This window comes from Pipra filicauda, unplaced genomic scaffold (assembly GCF_003945595.2).
Source record: "Pipra filicauda isolate LSUMZ 115617 unplaced genomic scaffold, ASM394559v2 scaffold297_size1274073_pilon, whole genome shotgun sequence".
Classification (NCBI taxonomy): Eukaryota; Metazoa; Chordata; class Aves; order Passeriformes; family Pipridae; genus Pipra; species Pipra filicauda.
The window spans coordinates 1,016,832-1,027,090 of NW_024104417.1; the positions used below are offsets into that span (position 1 = coordinate 1,016,832).

At 36.9% G+C, this 10,259-nt stretch overlaps 1 long non-coding RNA gene across 1 annotated transcript; it reads right to left on the reverse strand.

Moving 5' to 3' along the window:
• Positions 1-546: 546 nt before the first annotated feature.
• LOC120323600 lies at positions 547-1,905 on the reverse strand. Its single transcript, XR_005564225.1, has 2 exons — positions 1,790-1,905; positions 547-817 (listed from the first exon to the last, which is right to left on the reverse strand). It is a non-coding gene; the product is annotated as an uncharacterized LOC120323600 (long non-coding RNA).
• Positions 1,906-10,259: the final 8,354 nt, after the last annotated feature.

A 10,259-nucleotide genomic window follows, 5' to 3' on the forward strand; every position in this document is an offset into this window, starting at 1 on the left:
ACAACACATTCCAAAAGTAAGGCCTTTCAGGGTGGTAGCCTGTATAATGTATTCAAAGGATCTCACTGCTGATTCAGAAAGTCTTGATCAAAATCTCCACTGTGTATTTTGACACTCTCAAAGAGCAAATTACTTAGTAACAAGACTTGTGAAAAAGATTGAGAAGAATATATTGCACACCTGGAGACCAATTCTGAACATAAACTCTGGGCCACTCGACAGATGGAACTGAGGGCCATTTCATATTTTTTTTGAACAAAAAACACACACACACAAAGAAGGATATTTAGATTCTCAATTCCCAGACAAATCAAATCTGTGGAAGTTAGGCACCTACTCTCCTGAAAGCAGTTACTCTGCTCAGAGCATAGCTCTCACAGCCCTCAGTTATTATAAAGTGCTTATCACTTCTGCAGATCTGAACCTGGGAGTGGAGAAAATCAGTTTGCAAGCAGATATTTAAAAGACTCTGTGCATTGATCATCTGTAGTGGGAAAAAATTTTGGCCCAGTGGTATATTCAGTGTCACAGAAAATATTCAGAGCAGAGGGATGGTCTTGCTTTTATTTCTCAGCTCTGCAGCTCCCTGCTGCTCATTTACTTTCTTATCACACACCTCCAGCATCTGTTCTGGTTTTGCATCTCAGTTTCTGCTTTTCTTATTTGCTCCAAAACAGTCTGCTGCTTTTTCTGTCTCTCGGTCACCTAGGTCTTTTCAGAGCAGCCACTGAGTCATTCTGCCAGTGCAGCAGGTACTATGTCACGGCAGATGCAATTCCAGGGGAAGTCCCATTCATTCCTCAGGCTTTGTGGAGAGCTGAACAGAGAAGGTAGAGTTTTATAAGTTTTGCTATCAAACCACTGAGCAGATACAGACCAGAATATTCAAGGCTTGTAAACTAATTGGAGGGGATATTCATCAGAAAAAACCCCCCAGTATTGGAGGTGATCCTTCTATCAAATCCAAAGCTCCTGCTTAAAAGAGGAGCCCTAACAAATATCCTTAAAGTGCTCTACCATGGTGGTTCCTCTATATTGTCTAATTTCTGAGGAAGTCACTTATTGACTTCTGAAAAACAACGACGAAAAATGGTTCAATCTAAACAGGTAATATTTGAAACACATGCGAAGAGCTGTAGGAAAATCTTATTGTAGAAAGGACAGAAAAAAATACTTCAGTCCTTGGTTTGCAGAGAGGAAAACCTCCAGACTAATATATTTGCAGACTTCCATGAGTTCTTCTTTTTCTTTTCTTTATTATTTTAGTATTTGCTGCGCGTTAAGAAAACAGAGTGGGAGGACTAACTGCCACCAAGTTCACAGATGCATCTGTGAACACACTTATTTCATATAAAGGTAAATAGATCAGTGTAGATGTACATGTACGCACATATCTGTATATTCAATGTAATTTCTGTAGCAAGGTATAACTGTGATATTGCTCAGCTTTAAATAGCCTTGCCATTTTTATTACCCATGTCTACAGGCAGCAGTCTTTTTAATGAAGTAAATGTATCTAGCAACGCATTAAAATCAAATATGATACTCAAGAGTCTCATTCTCTGCTAACAGTTAAGCATTCCAACGTGAAGCAATTTCCAGAACATGGTCATATGCAGCAGTTTCCTTCTTTTAAGTTAACTTAGATGTTTTACCCCTAATTGGACATTAGAGCATTAAGAATATTTTGTGTTTTAATGTTCTCATCAATATGTTCACTCTCTGACAGGAAAATAATGCTGGTAAAATTAGAACACTGTATCAGCCTGAAAAATGCTTGCATACTTACTTTGGACAAAGAGAAGAGAAACACCTGAAATTGCCAGATAACTATCTTATTTTTTTTCCATCTTTCTTCAGCAGCTCCAACAGCTCTGTTGTTGTTGTTGTTTTCTTACAGGAAAATAAATTAATAAACAGAACAAGAAATTTAATTGTGTTTATAGTATTTGATGCTGTTCTACATAGTCATACTTTCTAGTTTTTCTGTGAGGAAATATTGACTCGGGAATTCAAAATAAGCCTCAATTTCATGGTCATCTGTGATTCGAATCTTTGGATTAATGGTCAGCTCAAAAGCTTATCTCGTATGATCTCTTACTCAGTCTGAACCAGGAGACTTCACCTGGTGCAATGTACTATGTCCTAAGATGAAAACCATATCCTTCTACACCAAATTTGATTTAAATTAATTTAAAAACCCCTTATATATTAGGGCTGACCAAATCATAGTTGTTCCAAGTGTGTGTATGGGTCAGCAGCACTTCAATTCTACCAGGTCCTCAGAAATCCCATCAGAACTTCTGGAAGGTATTTCTGCCTTCTCTGATAAGCCCTTAGAAACCTTGATTGAAAAAAATACAAATGCCTTGAAACTAATGGGTGAAGTAAAACCAAGAGTTCATTCCAAAATTTACTTGAGAATTTGTTTTGTTTTCAAAGATACTCATCCTCACAATAAAATCACACCAGTTGGATTATTATTCCTATCTTAAGTTTTAATATGCAGAACTGAAATGCAAATTTTATTTTCCAAATATCTTGTTCGTAATTAACTGTTATTATTTTTTCCCAGTGGAATATTGTTTTTTAAAAGAATTAATAAAAGTATTTCTATTGGTCTTCAGTTACTCAAGCAGACTGCTAATTTTCTCTGTGTTTCATTTGTTGAGCTTTAAATCTTTTTGTCCTTCTGTAAGTCAGTATTTCCTTGATTTTTAAATGAGTAAACAACAAGTTGGCTTGTGCTTGGTTTATTCTCTCCCCCAATATCTTTGTGGATGTACCATGTGAGCCAGCAGGAACAGCAAATCATTTCTATACTGGAAATGAATGAAACTTGCTAATTCTTTCTTTGCTCTGAAGTAATGCTCAGACTAGATAGATAAAAGGAAGAAGTTTTGTCTTGATTTTTTGCTACATAATAGAATTATTTTGAGAAAAATAAATACTTTTTACATTTTCTATGCCTTTTTAACCTCGAAGATTATAAATTGAAAATTGCTTTTTCCCATCGCCTCCTTTAAAGCCCAAAAAATTTGGTTACTAATATTCTTTGTTTCCAAGTGACAAAGGTGGCCTGAAAAGATAAAAGCAATTTCCCCGAGCAGAAGAATTGTTGCTCTACTGATCTAAGTCATACACATTTGCTACAGGACCAGAAGAGCAGTTGAAAACAAACTATTTAACCTACTGATGGTGGGAAACCATGAGAATATAGAAACAAATTTAAATTTCATATTTTGAGAGCATGAGCTTTCACAATCAAAACACCAATGGCAGCTGGTTGTTGACAGGCAAGTGTTAATCTGTATTCTTCAAACCTCATGTTCTGTTTTCCATCATATTTGTGTTCTGAAAAATTGGAGAAATTTAAGAGTTTGTGCGGATACCCAGGGAAGAGTGAGGGAAAAAGAAGAGAGAACAGTTCTTTAGGGAATTAAACTCTCATTACCCATGAACAGTTCTTAAGCAGCTAAGATCTCAGGTGAAACATTGCCTCTTTGCAAGTGCTTCCTCACTCTTTTTAGGAAATATCTTCTACATCGTTGACTAGAATGTGTTGTTTTGTTGGAATTTTTTTTTCTGGAGGAACTTCTCTCAAAAGGCCATCTGACTATCATAAACCAACTGAGGTAAAATAATTTAGTATGGGAAGAAGCAGTAAATTTTTGAGGCTGTGGATTCCATTTGGACATATGTTATGAGAATCCTGTAAATATTAGGATATCATGAGAATCCCAGACCACATGATTATAAAAGCTGCATCAAGACAGTAACAAGTCATGCACAATACAGTCTCATATCTCAGATAGAAATGCAAATTTATAATACGAAATCTTTTTAATTGTAACAACAGCAATTTTTGTTTGTTTTATAGACAATTATTAGTGTTCCTTGTAAATGTCATCTTGATTTCTGGCCTTTTAAAAATTTACTCAAAGAGAGATAAAATGTGCAATGGAAGAATGTTCTTTGTAACTGCATAAATAAAATCTTGGATCCTCAGATCTTATCATCCTATTCTCCTGGATTTTATCCCTCTACCGGAGTTGACAAAGTGTGTGTTTAACGTAGTGTATCAGTCATGAGATCACTTCAATTTTTAATATGAAAAAATCTCTGCATTATCAATAGAATATTAAAAGTTTTTTTTATAAAGGTGGGTATAAAAACTGCTGGTTAATTTCCAAATAGCTTATTTAGTAATTTTCCTTTTTTCATTTGCATTAATTACTTGCTAGAGTTTGATAGTCTTTTTGTTGTTACTAAATCACTTTCATAAATGTCCAGAAAGTAAAATGAAACTGGAAAACAAAACTTGTCATCAAATTATACCCCATTTCTAAGAGTAAAAATGGTATTTAGATGTGTAAAGTTTGGAATTTTATCAAAACACTTAGATTTTTAATTCTTGATTTGCTTATAAGTTAAAAAATCTATTGGCAAAAGAATATTTACTGCAGCTATGCAATATATACAGACAAAATTATACAAAAGAGATTAATCTTAAGACACTTGTAAGAATACTTTAAACCCTTGTAGCATGACAAGAAGTGAAATCAATGATGTATAATATAGAGAACACATGACCCCCTCTTCAGTTATTTGAATTTTCTTTGTGAGCCAGAGGGTTTTTTGACCTATTGGATAGAAAAAATCACTCATTTGGTTGAAAGACATGGGTTTCAGACGTCAAAGATTTTAAAGTTGTAGTGTCGCTGTAAACATGAGGTTTTGGTTTGAACTGCAGAGACCGTAGTCAAACCGTTAATAGTGATACCTATAAAAAGATACCTGTATAGAATAGAGAAACCTATGTAAAGCCAGGAAATTTGTGGACCATGATGTAGACACATACAGTCAAGCTAAATCTCTTTCAAGATAAAGGGGTTATACTGAATGAGCAAAAGGTTTCCTTTCCAGACTGAATGCACATCTTAGGACTTTTAATTTGGTCATGAAGTACAACTTTTAGTTGATCACAGATATTGTTTTGTTTTGTCATTGATCTGGCTTTTTTTTGACTTTGGTATGTGAAGCATCTGATCAGTCATGAGCATCTGTTCAACTGAGTTATCTGCTCTGAGATGGTACACTGGCTACAAGTGGCTGCCCTGGTCAGGCTTTTTGTTTGGTTTTTTTTTGCAGACTCTTCAGTTAAGTGGAAGTGAGTGAGCTACCTCATCTTATCATGGTATCTAAAGGTGGAAAGGGAAGGTTCTGTGATCATTGAGGCATGCAGGTGAAAGGCAAATTCTATAAATGATACGGAAATTGGATGTACTCTACTGCTGTTTAAATGTGACTGTCTGACATTTGTTTTTGCTGACCTCTGCAGATTACCTCGCATTTTGAACCATGGGATTTTCGATGTCACACATCTCTCCAGCAAATATGAGCTCATCTAATCTGGAGAGAAAATATTTAAATACTTTTTTTGCCAGCAACAATAACTTTGACTTTTACCTTTTCCCCTTCACATTTAATAGTGATGTTGATTGACACTGCAAAAGTGTATTAGATTGTTATGAACTTAAACCAGAATTGCACTAGACTGTAACTAATAATAGTTCAGCGCTAACGTAGGTTAGTATCTATTACTGAGAATTCTGGCATTTATCATGTCTTTAATTAGATAATGACAACAGGAAAAAAGTGAAAGAAATGCATTAAAAACAATACTATCAGTTTCAGGATTTCTGTGTCAATACCTTTGAGTTCACAAAGGGATCCAGAGGGATCCAATTTTTTTAACTGAGGCGATCATAGGGTTGTTGCTATGGTATTGTTATTTGAATTTGCTCACTTTTGCTTCTCTAAATCTGTGGAATTGGCTTATCCCTGCTATTTGAATAAATATTGGGCTATCATGCAGCAATGAAAAGCAAAATGCTGTGACTGTAAACATTTTAATTGACATTTTTGTCTCCATTAAAAGCTGATTTTCTCATTACACTAGTCTAAATCTTCAGCATCTTTACAGTTTGCTTCCACTTTGATCACTGAACTGAGAATGAGATTTTCCCACAGATATCTTCTGTCCTACTGCGTGCATATTTTATTTTATTTTGGTTTTGCTTCTACATTTTGGAAAGTTTCAGGAAGCGTTGAACTGAAAGGTACTGATTCCTTGTATTAGAATTCTGTTAAAAATCTCTCTTGTCCAATAAGATTAAGATATAAGCTCAACCTTGTGCTAGTCTGCAGAATACGTGGTGTTCTTGACCCTGGGGGCAGATTACCCAGTTTTAACTCTTGGTTACCCTAAAGTTGGATTTTTAGTGCCTGTTAGGCTGAAAAAAGGTAGACCACTTGCTCTAGCAATAAAAGCCAATGTTACCTGAACAGAACCACAGAATCACAGAATATACTGAGTTGGAAGGGACCCACAAGGATCATCGAGTCCAACCCTTAGCCCTGCACAGGACCATTCCCAAGAGTTACACCATGTGCCTGAGAGTATTATCCAAACGCCTCTTAGATGTGTGCTAAAAGGCATGGATCAAATTGCATCTTCCAACCTTCACTGTATCTTTCCATATTCACATGTCATTGTTCAAAATAATGGCTAGAGCCCTTTAGATGTGCCATTCTGATCTCTGCCATTTGAGTTATTGTAGCTTGCAATGGTGCCAGTAATGGGATGTCATTCTCTGTTGCAGCCTATGCTGCAAAAGGAAAGGTCTCTCTTCCAGTGGGTTTTCAAATGGGTCCGTAACAGATGATACAAGATGAGATTCACAACCCTCAGGCTCTCTCATGTTCTAGGAGAGTGTACTCTACAGGCACAAACTTTCATGCCTGCTTCTTTTTTTCCTTTCCACCCAATCTGTCCCTGTTGCAGACACTTTCTCTCTCCTAGCTCCTTTCTCAGGCCTTCCTCCATTCCTTGCTGGTCACATTCAACTGATGTAAAATGACAACTGAGAAAAAGCAGTACCCGGGCTTTACTCTGCTCTTTTTGTTATGACAACCACCAAGTACTTTCTGAAAGTGTTTTTAAATTCCTAAACACTAACTCTTCTGACAAACAGACCCATACTAGGAGGTTCAAACTGCAACTTTCCTTGTGTTAGTTTCATGAGAGTTAATGATATGAAACATGAACAACGGAATTTCTATGCTACTGAAGTCTCAGGTACATTCTTTGAAAATCTGTTTCAGATAAATTAACACCAGCTCTACTGAGAATTTTTGTCCTGGTTCTGCCTAGGATAGGGTTAATTTCTGCAGTAGCCAGGAGGGGCATAGACAGGATCCAGAGGTTATTCTACATCACCTCTCATCACGCAGAGAGGATGAGGGTGTGGGGGCAAAGGGGTTTCCTTCCAGTCGTGCCAGTAGCAGAGGAGAAGTCTGGGTATTGCCAGGTTCTGTGTGTGGACTTTTGCCTCTCTTATTAATATTGCTGTTGTTACTGTTTGTTTCTTAGGTCATTGCTGTTTCTAGTAAATTTTTCTATCTCATTCTATGATATTTTCCTTTTGTGCCTCCAGTTCTCCTCTCCAGCCCACTGCAGGGGTAGGAGGCAGTGAACAAGCAGCATGTGGTTTGAAGTGTTTTCAGTGGGAACACTAAATTGGGAAAGAATACTAAATTGGGAAATACCACTCCTAAACCATGACAGTTTTTTACTTTGTTTTGGGAATAATGTCTTCTCTGTCTTAGTACAAAGCCTTTGCTTATTTAGTAAGATGCTGAAAAAAATGTCAAGTCTGTTTTGGGGACTTGCTACTGCTTGCACTTGCTTCATCTTATGCTGGGTATGTTGAATCTATTTTGTCATCTATTGCTTTTTGTCCCATGTTCTATTCATATCAGATTGTTGGATTGTCTAAAGAGTGGTTATTTTAGAATAGAATAGAATATTTTCAGTTGTAAGGGATGTATGGTGATCATCTAGTCCAACTGTCTGACCACTTCAGGGCTGATCAAAAGTTAAAGCCTATTAAGGGGGTTGTCCAAATTCCTCTTCAACACTAACAGATTTGTAGCATCGGCCACCTTCTAGGAAGCCTGTTCCAGTGACTGACCACCAACCTAAACTTCCCCTGGCACAGATTTGAAACATTTCCATCTGTCATACCAGGGAGAAGAACTCAGCACCTCGCTCTCCTCTTCCCATCCTCAGGAAATTGTTGGGAGAAATTAATTTTTCACTCAGCTTCCTTCTCTTCAAACTAGACAAACCCAAAGTCCTTACTGCTCCTCATAGGAAATTCCTTCCAATCCTTTTATCAGCTTTATTGTCCCCCTTAAATTATGGTGCCCGTTTTTTCTTGTTAGAGTTCTTTGATATCCAGTTTTTGTGCTTAGATGTTTGGCTTTTTTAATTTATGAAGTTATAAGGTAATAGCTATCAGCTACTTTTTGAGAAAGGACTTGATAAAGAGGAAAAGAGCTTTTCCTATAACGATCCGATGTATATCAGAGAATCATTGAAGTTGACATGGTGTGGTAAGCATGTGCTCCTATAGGTCAAAATGGACCTGTAAGGGGGAAGTATTTCAGGAGTGTATCTGTGCAGTCCTCAAAGCAGAGTTAATTGCTAAGGGGAAAAAAGGTCCTATCTGTCATTTGAGAGTCCATTTAAAGACATATCTTATTCCTATACAAGATTAAATAAAAGTATTCCATCAACCTTATTTTAGCAAAGAGTAGCCTTTGCAACTTGGTAACTTGTTTGGAAGTACATTTTCTGAAAAGTTATCTACCAGTAGTCCTACTGAGAGGACACCTTCAGAGGTATTTTGCTTTTTTTTATTAGTTCGCAGATCTGGATCCTTTTCGTAATCATGGCTTTATAAAGATGTCCCTTCATATTGCTAGAGACTAAATGCAAGCGAATTTCATAAAAACACCTTAAATGCCAATATCCTCTTTTCCTGCTGCTCTGCTCAGTGATGTTGCATTCTTGTTTGTCAATGAAAATACAAATTTAATACTGGGTTGCCTCATACAGGAAAACTTGTGAATATAAATTTACTGTGTTTCCTTTTAAAGTGATCTACCTTCACTTTCCATCAAATTAATTCTCTTACAGAGTATGTACACTAAGTGTGGTCTCTTTTCTCACCCTGAGAGTTGCTTTGGGTTTTACTTGGCTTTAATCAGGCCATTTGTCCTGTTTTACTCAACCTCTTCTTGCTCGGTGCAAAATTTCTTTCATAATCAGTCTTAAAAATTACTATGGCATGAACTTGCTGTGAACCCCACAGCTTGCCTCTAGCATTTCAAACAGATCAGCTGTAATACATTGGTGCAATAGGCAGTGAAGAAAAAAAATTGATGCTTGATCAAATACTACCCCTTTTTCACAAGGACATTGTTTGTTACAGGGAATTTGCCACAAAAGTATTGGCCCATGCTTTTTTTTATGATTATCTCTTGGAATAGAGGAAAGCTGTCATATGATGATTTCACCTGAACATCAAGAAACAGTTTTTTACTGTGAGGGTGAGTGAGCAGTGGCACTGGTTGCCCAGAGTGGTTGTAGAATCTCCATCCTTGGAGATATTACAAAGCTACCTGTATATGGTCCTGGACAACCTGCTTGAGCAAGTGGCTGGACCAGATCACCTCCAGAGGTCCCTTCCGACCAGAACCATTCTGTGATCTTATGGCCTTCTGCTTTTCCACCTTTCATTTGGAAGTAGATAATAAATTTTGTTTGTCTTGTTCTTCTGACTGGCATTGGAAAAATTGGATTTTGTTGCTTCTCTATTTTGAAAAAAGGTCAGTCTGTACTCTGAACTAGCTATATGGTTCCCCTTGAAGTCACTAGGAAGAAATAGGTGCCTTCAGTACAGTTAACTCATCCAGAGATAGCTGTCTACTAACTTTCAGGTCAGAGTAAGCAAGTAGTTTAGAGGACACGTGTAATTTCTGTCTACCTACAGTTAGGGGAGATGAATTCCACTGTAGGTTTCCATATGGTCTTTCTCTCTTGCCTTTTTTTGGAGTGGTTCTAATCTCTTAGGAGATTTTCTGTTTTCATTAGTGTTGATATTATGATATGAGAATATAGGAGGCAAAATATTACACATTTGGCTTGTGTGACGTCCTGCTGTTTGGAGAGACACATGAGGTTGCTCTGCAAGTGCTCAGTACAACAAATGTGAACACGTATTCCTCTTTCCTCTAGAAAATTTGTTACTGGACTCTTTCCATCCCTTGCCCTGAAAGCAGGGTAAAACACTCCCTTAGTCTTCTGGTTTATATTTCTTTGTTATAGAAGGACAGACATCCTACCAGTT